At 36.1% G+C, this 14,160-nt stretch overlaps 1 pseudogene; it reads right to left on the bottom strand.

The window, feature by feature from the left end:
- LOC149572747 (disease resistance protein L6-like) overlaps window positions 1–13,684 on the bottom strand; it is a 56,106-nt pseudogene extending 42,422 nt beyond the window's left edge.
- Between the last annotated feature and the right edge of the window lie 476 nt (window positions 13,685–14,160).

Raw genomic sequence — 14,160 nt, 5'->3', positions numbered from 1 at the left:
GTCTCCAAGGTGCTCTAAGTGCATTTCGAGGTCGATCTTTCGAGGGTCATAACTTGAAGCTCGTGAGGGCTATTGATGAATTGTCAAATGATATAGGACGATGATACTGAGGCCTAAAATAATCTATCTCATTTTTGAGAGATCACATTCTGTTTGAATTCGGCACAACGATCTCGCTCGATGCCAAAACTCGCAGTGTGCCTGAGTTCATAGGTGCACCACAACATAACTTTGAAACCGTTGATCTTGGCATCGAATTGTTAGTGCCATTAGCTCCGGATGGGGAGGTGAACCCTAGTCACACCCTTCTTTCGGCCATGGAGACCATCCATCATTTGCGGCCACCCCGTACCGAGGAGTCTCCAAGGTGCTCTAAGTGCATTTCGAGGTCGATCTTTCGAGGGTCATAACTCAAAGCTTGTGAGGGTTATCGATGAACTGTCCAATGCTATAGGACGGTGATACTGAGGCCTAAAATAACCTATCTCATTTTTGAGAGATCACATTCCGTTTGGATTCGGCACAACAATCTCGCTCGATGCCAAAACTCGTAGTGTGCTTGAGTTCATAGGTGCACCGCAACGTAACTTTGAAACTGTTGATCTTGGCATCGAATTGTCAGTGCCATTAGCTCTGGATGGGTAGGTGAACCCTAGTCACACCCTTTTTTCGACCATGGAGACCATCCATCATTTGCGGCCACCCCATATCGAGGAGTCTCTAAGGTGCTCTAAGTGCATTTTGAGGTCGATCTTTCGATGGTCATAACTTGGACCTCGTGAGGGCTATCGATGAACTGTCGAATGCTACAGGACGGTGATGCTGAGACCTAAAATAATCTATCTCATTTTTGAGATATCACATTTCATTTGGATTTGGCACAACGATCTTGCTCGATGCCAAAACTCGCAGTGTGCCTCAATTCATAGGTGCACCACAGCGTAACTTTGAAACCGTTGATCTTGGCATCGAATTGTTAATGCCATTAGCTTCGGGTGGGAAAGTGAACCTTAGTGACACCCTTTTTCTAGCCACGGAAACCATCCATCGTCTACGGCCACCCCATACCGAGGAGTCTCCAAGGTGCTCTAAGTGCATTTTGAGGTCGATATTTTGAGGGTCATAACTCAGAGCTCGTGAGGGCTATCAATGAACCATTAGAGGAGACAAGTTTGTAAGAAGTAGTGGCTTAGTGTTTTTGCTAAAATAAGTTAGTGGGAAGGCTTTATTAGAGGGTCTTGGCCAAACTAGTGGGGTGTCTACCCACTCTCTAATTTTAGAGATAGTTAGGTTTTGGAGGGAGATTAGGGGAGCTCTACTACAACTATCCTTACCCTAGCTTGGACCAAGGTTGGTATCTCAAACTTGCTTCTTTTCCATTTATTTCTTTTAGCATGGTTAAGAAAATATGCAAGTGTGGAGTTTATCAATGGAGTATGCATTGCATTGCATTGTGGAGTAGCATTCATGTGAGTGCTTGAATGGTGTTCATTCCATGTAGATTAGTGTGACACCATTGTGCATCTTGTTGTATTGTGTGGAGTATTGTGAGTATGAGGTTTGGATTTCCTCTATTTCCTTGTTGCATTATGGGTGTTGATATTGTGTTGTGAAAATGTGATGTGCTCTTGAAAATTTCTTGTTTTATTTCTACTTGGTTTTGTTTTCTTGTTTTATGCTTGAGTGTTGTTATGGACGTGGGACTTACACTCACCCTTGTGGGAAGGGAAGAGAAGTCTAGGGTGAAGGGCTTAAGTTGGGTTTGAAAAATGTATTGAGAACCTTGGAGTATGGGCTCCATCGTATGCCATAAACATTCATATCTTGCTAGGGGTGATAAGGAAAGTATGGTGTAGAAAAGAAGTTTGAGGAGTTACAGCTGATGGTAGTGGGTTTGGAGGAGGAAATGTGGAGGCCCCGAGAGGGCATTAAATTGTTGATTTATGATAGCCACGAGAGGGCATGAAATTTGCTGAATTATGATAGCCCCGAGAGGGCATGAAAATTGTTTATTGCAGATATGGTTTGGTATGGCAAGTCTCCATTTTAGAACACACCTTCACCCTATGTTTATGGTTCCATCTGTGAAGCCATTGTGAAATAGACTTGGGGGGAAATTGTTCAAGTTTGAAATGTAATGTTTACGCATTGAAAGATTGTATGTGTATCCCAGTTTGAGCCTTGTTCCCTAGCGCGGGGGTGGTCTCTTTGAGGCCTATGGTTGGGTGGAAAGCACCCATGGTCCTTGTTATTTTGTTGTGTTGCATATGCAAATTTGTGTCCAAGGGAGCAATGGAAATGGCTTGGAATGATCATCTTGCAGATTGATGTTGGATGAGAAAAATTGACATTGTGCCCTCATTTGTGAAGGAGGATTCACCAGCTTGTTCATGTTCTCAACGATCATGTTGGACAATGTTCATGCTACTCATTGTCCATATCTTTCAATGTTCATGTTCCTTATGATTTTGAAAAGTTCCTTATGTTGCCCCATTGTGATGGAAGGAGATTGTATCATTGTTACCTAATGTACGTTTAGAGGAAATAATTGATAAGGTTGTATATGCATGTTTCATTTGGAGTTTATATTGTTATGAAAGCATTGGTATGAGTCGCAGATTTACTTTGACATCATTGTTATCATTTGAAAATGTGAAAGAAAGTTTTCTCCTTGTGGTATTGTAAATGACTAGTTGATAATAACAATCCATAGATGTTATGTGATACCATTGATTGTATAAATTTAAAACTTAGTAGATTGCTTACAATCTTGTTGTGCACTCAATAATTTGGAAGGAAAATTTTATGTCAAAATCTTGTTGTGCAGTCAAAATTCTGCACATGACCCACGTGGGACCTTGTGGGGACCATGTGTAGGAAGAAATGTGGCCTTGGTAAGAGTTAGGGAATGATGAGGATTTAAGATAGATAGGAGATTTACCCTTTAGATTTATTTTTATTTTTATTAGATAATTATTTGATCATTTCAAGTCTTGAGTAGAGGATAATGACACTTAGTGTATTTGAGCTTAGTTTAAGGGTAATGTTTATATCACAGGGCTCATTTAGAAACATGTAACAATTGAACCATATGGTAATGGAAAAGCTCAATATAGGAAAATAAATTAAATGAAATAAATAAGTTTACAAGAATGCATATATAATTGAACATAATGTTAAGTACGGAGGGTTTAATTAAATTAGTGTTAAGACTATAAATTAGGATAGTTGGATGTAGATATAATAGGGTTAATATGAAGTAAGTTGTCGGGATGATGGGGTTGGAGAATCAAGGATAAGGATGGATGGTGGATTAAAATAATAACCCAAATCTAGTTTTATCTAGTCAATAAAGCACATTGATAGATAAGAGTTACTAGATAGAATTGAATGCATGACAAACTTGTGTAGATGTTGGATTTAATGTCAAGTGAATTTTATATTTGGCTTGAGGGAATGTTAGTTAGATTATGAATGTTGTGGATTTGATTGAAGATATTAGTAGAATATCAAAGTCAATAGAATATATATACCAATTTGAAAATGTAGTGTAGGAATAAAGCATTAGTTAGCTAGTATGTAATAAGGGTCAATAGGCATGTCATTAGAGGTAGCTCGTCAACTCATGTACCCTATGTATAATTAATGATAATATGATTCATGTACACCACATTTTACTACGTTAGTTGCATGAAATGATGAATACATATATGTCAGAGCGACAAGGTATGTTATATACAAACCTTATTTATACGCTTGCACCTAATTCTTGCATAAATAATTCATCTAACAAATTTAAATTGACACACTCAATACGATGATGTAGTATGATGTGTTTAAATACTGATTGTGAATTATTATTGAGTTAAGTACTTTGAATTGGCCCTTAGACTTACTAAGAGTTCCTCATTTTATGTGCTTACTAATTCGTACTATGAAACTACTTTGAATAATAACATGCTTTGATAATAATAATATTGATAGTGAGAAAGTAAGCTTATGGTGAATAATTAGATGTAATAATGTAAAAAGTAAATGTAATAGTATAGTAATTATAGTAATTAAAATAGTAAATGTAAAAGCATGGCAATGTAGCTAGATTAGTTAGTAGTTGATGAGCTACATAGTTAGTAATTGTCTTTTGTTAGAGTGAGTTTAATTTATGTATTGAAATAGTAATTTTTGTGTTTAGGAAACTGTAGTGAGTGCTATTTTGGTGAGGAAGCAATGTTGATAGAATGCATAAGGATGACTAAATAGAGTAAAGAGGGAAAAAATGACTTAGTATTGGTCCAATCTTCTAGAGGACCTGTAACCAGTAAGATATGGATGCAAGCACATGATACACGTTTGGCACATAAAAGAAATTGTTTATTCCATAAGTTGTGTATAGTATGTGTTGAATGTTGGATACTATTAATACAAGTGGCCCCTTCTCCATCACGTAGACTTCAAAGCTACCTTTAGGGCATATCTTGTCTAATTTCCAATGGTTAGATTCGATATAGTGTGGTAGATAAGTGTACATTTTCTTATTTGACTAAGGGTGCTCATGTGATGAGTACTAAATCTAAATTCTCTAGATACATGTGTTTAATTGATTAAGATATACTACACTTCCACACATATAGTAATTGTCACATTAATATATATTGTAATGATTAATGAATGTGTGTACATTGGTAATGAGGATAATAAGTAATTCTGATCCCCTTCCCTTACATGCTAGAATCATGACCTAGTCCATATGATACAACCGACAGACCCTAATAGAATATTAGTATAAGAGGCTTGTTAGGATATGAATTACCTCACTAATTTATGAGTGTTGTATCTTGAACTTGCTCTTTTGACTCATGATGCTAACTTGAACTAGACTATCATCCAATCTATTTGAAAACCACCTATGATTAAAATGTTACAACCAGATGACACTATCCACATGAGTCTTGAACTCCTATTCAATGATAACTTTGTTTTACAATATGTAATTTCTTATGCGACTTCATAAGCTACAAAAAAAAAACCATTGTTGTGTTTTTACTAGTAAAATTTAGGGCATGACACATGATCCACGATAAATTGAACAATACTAGATACTAAATTAATATGTATATCATTGTGCACATAAATGGCAAAAATATATATCAAAATACATGTATCCATAGACAAAATTTTACACAAATATATACAATAAAGAATCTGTACATGCTCATCACCAGTAGCAACGCCCTATATACAATAACGAATGTAATTAAATGGGATTACCACAAACATTTTACAAGAATGCATTGATATTTAATCAAATAGAAAGAGCCTAATTACCTTTCCTTTGTCAATGCGTGCTGGCTCACCCTCCGCACTTTGTCCCTCCGGGATAGGTGCTACCTGCAAGATAAAAGAAAGATTAGCAACCATATATGCTACAATATCAAATAGAAAAAAAAATGCGAACACAACATAATGTACCGTAGATGTCTCAAGGCCAAATGGAATGGTCCAGAGTGTGGCATCATCAATCTGTCTGAGCTCCTCCTCGGTCATCAACTAAACGTGAATGAAGATCACATACATATAAAAGTTAATATGGCTTAAAAATTAAAATTACTCTATTAAAAATTAACTTTAAATCACATATGTCATAACAAAAAAAAATGTACACGTACCGACACTAAAGGAGCCCATGCCTCTGCATTCCCCTCCTCTCTCGCATCAGGGTCTATAGCCTCTGCGTGTGTGTCTGGTGTATCCTCGTCTAATACAAAATGATACTTAGGAAGATCACCTATGGGACCCAAGCAAATATTCTTGCACGTAATGCAAGTGTGAGGCACACAAACATGTGATGAGCTAGCCGATGATGAACTAGCACCAACATCATCAAGACGAGGAGGCAAGATTGACCTAGCCTGAGATATCATTAGGCTACTCAGCCTATGAATGGCTCTAATAGTCTGAGAGCTAGCCTCTATCATAATATCTGGATGCTGCACTTGAGGAGGAGGGGAGATATCAGTGGGGGGGACAAAAGTGCCAGCTTTCTTTCGCTGGGAAGAGGGTCTATCCTGAGGAGCTCCTAGTCCTAAGCCCATGTTGGGCTTCATGCTCCAATGGTTCACTTTAAGTTTCAACACAAATTCAGCATATAATTTTCTATGGAAATAAAATGGTATGTCTAAATTTCCATGTGGAGGGATATCAAAGACCATCCACCAACGATCTCAAAAGTTTGCACGTATGGCGTCATTTGTGCACCATTTAATCGATAGTTTGGATTTTTTTGGGTCAACTGGTAAACCTATTTTCGGGTTCGCAAGAAGGCTGGCCAAATTGTCTTTGCTTATGTTAAGGGCCGCAACTTCATCATAATCCAAACCATCATCAAACATCTTGTGCATTTGATCATGCCAATGAAGAGCGGCATTTTGTTGGTTTGTAAGGGTTTCAATGTTATCCACTATGGTGTTTAATGTGGATAACATAAGAGCCAATGCGGGTACATTATTATAAGTTCTATGCAAACATCTCAACTCGGTGAGATTTTCATTTATCAAATCCTCGATTCGAGGAGGGTTTTGAGGGAGTAGAGGATCGTTTGATGGACGGTTTTGTGGGGGTACTGGATCGTTTGGTGGGGGGTTACGAGGAATATTATTCCCTGCCTCAATGTCATCATTCTGATCAGCCATTCCTATTGAATTGCAAAACGTAATATATATTTTAAAAAAACCTTAATTTTAACCTTTTTTTTCAAAAAAACCCTAGATTCAACTAAAACAAACAAAATCATGCCAAAATCTATCGAATTTAGATTAAAAATTAGTTTAAAAAAAAAAAAAACCTTAATATTCGATATCCGATCTTGTATCTGATATCCGGTCGCACGCTAATACTGGCCCCCAAAATGTGAGAAATGAGGGTCCGCGGGTCTAGTTTTTTTTTTATGTAATGCTACAGGTATCGACTATTTGATCGCCCGAATATCTTATATTTTATATATAAGATATATAACATATAACATATAGCTTTGAAATATTATATTATATTATATTTTATATATTTTTATATTATATTTTATATATATTATATTACATTAATATATATTATAATATAAAATATTATATTATATTATTATATTATTATAATATAATATTATTATAATCGTATAATATTATACTATAATAATAATATTATATTATAATGTATTATATTATAATAATATAATATAAAATTTAATATTATAATAATAATATTATTATATTATAGTATAATAATAATAATTATTATAATAATATTATATTTAATAATATTATATTATAATGTATTATACTGTTATAATATAATGTTTTTATATTATTATAATATTATAATAATAATGTCAATGATTATCGGATATCTGATATTAGATCGGATATCCGATAAGGCTCGGCCTTTCCTTCCAAGCTTGGTACCTGGATAGGTGGAAAAAAGTCAGAGCGAATTTTGAAGCGCTTTTAGACGTGTTCAAACTCTATTTTTTTCACATCGCCACTTTTTGGCACACCATGATCCTACACATACCTAGTTGTACCTTTATCATTCTTATTCCTATCTTGGAGACTTCTATTCCTTTGATGTATTTATGTTATCATATATTCTGATGTATTGTATCTATTCTCACATACCCTGTGACATGTGCAGTGGATGTACATTCATTGTATTAGTTGTATCTATGTATTGGCTTATGAGATGATGTATCTGTTATTCCCTTATGATCATGAACATTGTATTTGAGACTTAACTAATTAATAAAACTTTCTTAAATGTGACTCAACGCAAAGGAACCCTTTAGGAATGAAATCTATATTGTAATTGCATTTGTGTAAAAGTTGTGTATGTGTATATTGCTTTAACATTGTTACTTTGATGTTGTTTAAACTTTTTTAAAAATAGTTTAGTAAACATTGTAATATGTTAGGTTTATTTCTCTTGGGTTCCACTATGGGTCCTAGGACCACTAGAGACATTCATGTTGTGTTTGAATGGGTCATAAGGGGTCGTAGGTTACTGTATGACCCCTTTCAACCATTCAAATGACAACATGTGTTCCTAGAGGGCCCCTAAGGACATGCATGTTGTGTCCGAATGAGTCATAAGGGGTCATAAGTTACCCTATGACCCCTTTCAACTATTCACATAACAACATGTGTTCTTAAGGGTCCTAGGACCTCTAAGGACATACATGTTGTGTTCCAATGTGTCAAAAGGGGTCATAGGTTACCTTGTGATCCCTTTTGACCATTCACATGACAATATGTGGTCCTAAGGGTCCTAGGGATCCTAGCTAAGACCCCTAGGGACGTGCATATTGTGTTTCAATGAGTCATAAGGGATCATAGGTTATCCTATGATCCCTTCCAACCATTGACATGACAACATGTGTTCCTAGGTGTCCTAGGACACCTAGGGACATGCGTATTGTGTTCCAATGGGTCATAAGGGGTCATAATAAATCCTATGACCTATTTCAACCAATCACATGACAACATGTGTTCCTAGGGGTCATACATGGTGTGTTCCAATCGATCAAAAGAGGCCATAAGATACCCTATGACCCATTTTGACCATTCGCATGACAACATGTATTTCTAGGGGTCCTAGGACCCCTAGGGACATGCATGTTGTGCTCTAATGGGTCATAAGGGGTTGTAGGATACCCCCTTTTGACCAATCACATGACAACATGTGTTTAGACATATATATTGTCTTCCGATGGGTCGAAAGGGGTTGTAGGTTATCCTATGACCCATTTTAAGCATCCACATAACAACATGTGTTCCTAGGGGTTCTAGGACCCCTAAAGACATACATGTTGTGTTCTAATGGGTCATAAGAGGTCATAGGATACCCTATGACTCCTTTCAAAAATTTACATGATAACATGACATGTGATAACATATAACAACTTAGTTCTTTCAAATACTATATAATATTAAATAAAATTATGTTTATTTAATAAAATATATAATACTATATAATAATTTTTTTTTTATTAACATAGGGTAAAAAGATGGATTACAAATAGTGATAAATTATGGGTTACAATAATACAAGTTCAAGAAAAACAAGTACCTCAGAAGAGTTTAGAATATTAGCTAGCCATTTTTTCTATAAAAAAAAACTACTAAAAACACCCACACATATGCAACAGCTAGCAATTATTAAACACATACATTTAGAGTAATCAACATTCACGTAAAGACTTGTTACTACAAAAAAGTGTTCTTGACACCAAAAAAGCCTGAAAGAAGTGTCCAACAATGTCCTATCTATCTCCATGCCTTGGTAATGCTTGGTCATGATGCACCCTATAGTCAACACTAGATCTATCTTCAATATTAAGCTTCTCAATAAATTGACTTAGGTTATCCATTTCTCTTTGCTTGAGCATATCCTTGTGAATGGAGAAGTATTGGCATGATACAATATCTTTTTTCTAGATCATGACTTGCCCCTCCCTCATCAGCATCAAGAACTTGTCTTTGATAATCTCTAAGGCTGCAGCAACCTGTGACATAATATAACTATGAATGAGTTTACATCCAAACTCAATAAGCTACCTCCTCTTTTGAAAACTCTCTCCATTTCTCTCCTTCCAAAGAAACCATAAAATCTCACAGGTAAGAACATACCAAAATGTGTTAGACTTGAGATCAAAGGACTCAATAAAACCGGTTAAGACTTCACTCCATGACAGACCAGGATTGTTATTCCAAACAATGGGTGACCCAAAAAAAATAGACCACACACCTCAGGCAAAATCACATTTAAAAAATACGTGTTCAAAAGATTCGGGGACATAGTACACACCACAAACAATAGGACAACCCAACTCATGACGTAAAATATTACCAACAACAATTTTCTTTAAGAGCAATAGCCATCGAAAGCAAGACTTTTTAGGCTCACAGCAAGAGTGTCAGAAGAGATTAAAGATAAACTTTCATCTAAAGATTGAAAGTTTCAGACACTAACCAATCTAAATCCAAGTTCCCTAGTTACAATAAGTTGCCAATTGTATCAAACAAACTACTCAAGTTAACAAATCTACTACAAGTTTTGTAGATGTGATAATTGAAAACATGAAGATGCTAAATTTGTATGAAAACAAATTTAACAAATTTTTAAAAATAAAATACATTGTCATAATTAGCACAATTACATTTTAAATGAATTTTAAAAATATTTTTACATTGTAAACTAAAAGTTTTCTAAAACTATTGAAAAACACTAACATATAACAAAGTATATACCGCATGTAAGAACCCTTAATTTTAAAAACAATTAATGTATTGCCCTCATCATAAATATCATGATTATCTTAGACCTCAACTTTTTTCTATCTCCATACAATGGACTTTTCAAAATATCCACATTACAGTTTCACAAAAAATAATATTCTTCACTCTTAGTAAGGTTGAGATATTGATTATTTAACATAACTTCCCACAGAAGCTTAAATCCAAATTTTGGAGCTGTGATAAGTTTCCGATTGTATTAGGGAGGTCATTCAAATTCTCACACCAATCTACATCTAAGTTTTGCCGCTGTGATAAATCGCCAATGGTATCGGGGATGCTTTTCAAATTACTACATGAATTAAATGCAAGTGCTTCAACTGTAATAAACTGCCAATGGTAGCATTCATCTCATTCAAGCTCTCACACCAACCTAAATTCAAGCTTTGTAGCTGTGATAAGTTTACACACCCACTTAAATCCAAATGTTGGAGCTGTGATAAGTTGCCAATGGTGCCAGGAAGTTCATTCAATTTTTCACACCCACTTAAATCCAAATGTTGCAGCTGTGAGAAGTTGCCAATTGTACAAGGTATGTTATTTAATCTTCTGCACCCACTTAAATTCAAGTGTTGTAACTGTGATAGGTTACCAATGGTATTAGGGAGATTATTCAAATTCACACATGAACTTAAATCAAAGTAGTGGTGGAGCTGTGACAAGTTGCCAATAGTCTCAGGTAGGTCAATCAAATTCACAACCCTCTTAAATTTCCAGCTGTGATAAAGTTCGAATGGTATAGAGAGGTTATTCAAGTTCACACATCCACTTAGATCTAAGTGCTGCTGTGCCGAGTTTCTAATTGTGTCAGAGAGGTTTTTCAAATTCTCACACCTACTTAAATCCAAGTGTTGCAGCTGTGACAAATTGCCAAGGGTATCAGGGAGGTTATTCAAATTCTCACACCCAGTTAAAACCAAATATTGTAGCTGTGACAGATTTCCAATAGTATCAGGAAGTTATTCAAGCTGTAACAATGACTTAAATCCAAGTGCTGCAGCTGTGAGAGGTTGCCAATAGAATCAGGGAGTTTGTACAAGTTCTCACAGCTACTTAAATCTAAATGCTGCAGTTGTATGTTTGGAAGTGAAAATAGGGAAGAGATGTGATGGATTTCAACAACATTGCGGTGTCTTATTTGCATTATCTTCAATTGCCAGATGTTACCTACAAATCTGGAGTGATGTCGCTTCTTTTTAATTTTGTTCATCCCTGTAGTATACTGACAATCTTTAAGCCTTAACCATATTAAACTTGGTGGAACCATGGCCAGTGTATCTTTTGTCATGCCTTCAATGTCCATATTCTGCAAACAGAGATAGCGAAGAGTGGGCTTGCACTATGATTCAAGCCTTTGTGGATTGCCCTCATTGAGTTGGAGGCGAGTGATATTATTAGATCTGATGGTCGAACTGACATCTCCCCATAGTCGGGTACCCTTTTTTTCTCTTTCAGCAATGGTGCGTCCCATGTCTCTCAAATGGTCATGCATAGAAAATGCACCCCGAATATCAATCTTTATCAGCAATTTCATAGAAAGATTACATAAGGCAGTGTTTACCTTTCCATACAAGGATTTCCAGAAAATAGTAGGAAATTTTTGCTGCTCTCCAATAAAGAAACAAGCAATGTCAACAAATATTTCTTTTTCATCTTCAGTAAGAGCACTATAACTGAGATAAAGTCTGTCGTAAATGTCTTGGTTTGAAGTAATGTTGTGAAGAGCTTCTTCCCAGCAACCTATGTTATCCTGCTTGTCATACAATAAGGATCCAATCACTTCCAATGAAAGAGGATGCCCCTTGCAAGCTTTCACTATTCTTTTGGACAGATCTTGGAGATTTTGACTAGGAGATGCTCTGAGAAAGGCATGCCAACTGAATAACTGAAGACCTTCATCTATCTCCAATCCACTCATCTCGTGGATAGTGTCAGCCCGAGCAACATTCAGAATATGTTGATCTTTAGAAGTTATAATAACTCTACTTCCCATGGCTAGCCAGTCTCCAACCAGAGCTTTCAATTGTTGACACTATCCACATCATCCAAAACAAGCAGAATACGCCTTCCTCCCAGACGATCTCTGAAAACTGATTTACCCTCATCGATACTGTGCACTTGTCCAACATAATTGGTTAAATCTTTGAGAATTTGATTCTGCAGTTTTGGAAGTCCTGTGACCTCTCTAGCAGTGGCACGGACATTGGGCACAAAGGATGCAGCTTCAAAAGTAGCATAGACTTGATTATACACTGCTTTGGCAACTGTGGTCTTCCCAATACCACCAATACCCCATATGCCAAGTTTAAATATCCCATTCGTTGAATTAAGATTAAATTTCTGAATGAGTAGACTCGTCACACTATCGATTCCCACTGGATGCTCTGCAACTTCTAATGGCACTCTGTCCACTGTCTTTATCAGATCATTCACCACAATCTTTACCAATCGAGCTTCGTAGCTGAAATGGTGACAGTAACCATTTTCAAGAAAATTTTGCAAAATGGTAGTACCTACTAAGATATAATGTATTTGCCCAAATCAAAATCCAAATATAAATCTGCCATATAAATTTGGCCCAATCACTTCTCCACATTTATATCCATAAATGCTTGTCATCCATATTTATAATTGTATATATCATCCATCATAACTTAATAAAAATATTTTATAAAAAGCACAAAGTGAGGCTCGTTACTTACCCTTCCGTTAGATCCATGGACCAGCCCGAGCGTTTACAGATCTCCACAAGGGCATTCTTCCACTTCTCAACCTCTTCTCTTGTGTATCGATCTGAATGCCCATAATGCTTGTGAAATGACTGGTTGTATGGACTGGACTCGCTTAAAGGATATCTAACATGAGTTGGATGCACATGATAAAACAGAGGAATAATCAAACCAGGGGACATCAGCATTGCTGCAGCCTCCTTGAGACACCAAGCTGAGGCTGCATATCCTCTGCTGAATACAGGGATGCGTATGGCGCTCCTCTCAATTGCTCTTTCCAAGCTCAGATCAATTATTTCCCCCTTCTTCAATTTCTCAGAGTCAATGAAGACATTGAGTCCGGCTGCGGAGAGGGCTTGGTAAAGATGATCGACCAGAGTCTTTCTGACATCTGCTCCCCTGAAACTCAGAAACACATGATAAATCTTATCGCTCTGGAAAGCAAGCTTAGCTGTGGGAGCATTGTATGATTCCATCTTATCTCAAAAGTGGATAGAAGAAAACTGAAAAATTGCAGGCGTAGAGTAGGTGAAGTGAATAGAGGGCGAGCCACTTTTATTTAGTGTTCTTTTGCGAATATCCAACACTTTGCAGACATGCGCACTTTGATTTCTTCTTTCCTTCCCTCCCGCTATGAAACTGCCAAGCATTTGCTCACCTTTCATTTAGCTATTTTTCTTTCCCACTAAACTGCAAACAGGCTCACCCAATTTTCATATTGGTTTGTGTTTTCTTCCCGAGAGGAAGTGAAGTCATTTGAGCGGGCTCTTTTTTTCTAAGACTCAACTGCCAAGAAACGTTACAACAGGCGGGCCTGCTTATATTGTTTAGTCTTTTCAATTTGTTTTATATTAATCTTTTATTTTGACGATGGTCACTATTTTACAATATTGATGATAAAAAAGACATTTTAAATAGAGGAGAAGATCTAAATGGTTACTACTTTTTAAAAAGTCTAAAAATGAAAGAGTATATATTAATAGTCTATCACTCTTGTACTATTAGTTAGCTTTTTTGGTGGGTGATTAACTCATTTGTACACTACTATTAGGACATTTCATAAAGACTACTAGGACACTTTGCCAAAACTACAA

The sequence above is a fragment of the Cupressus sempervirens genome, chromosome 2 (genome assembly GCF_028749045.1).
Source record: "Cupressus sempervirens isolate cs-2001-9-10 chromosome 2, ASM2874904v1, whole genome shotgun sequence".
NCBI classification, from domain to species: domain Eukaryota; kingdom Viridiplantae; phylum Streptophyta; class Pinopsida; order Cupressales; family Cupressaceae; genus Cupressus; species Cupressus sempervirens.
This window is presented reverse-complemented; position numbering and strand designations above follow the sequence as displayed.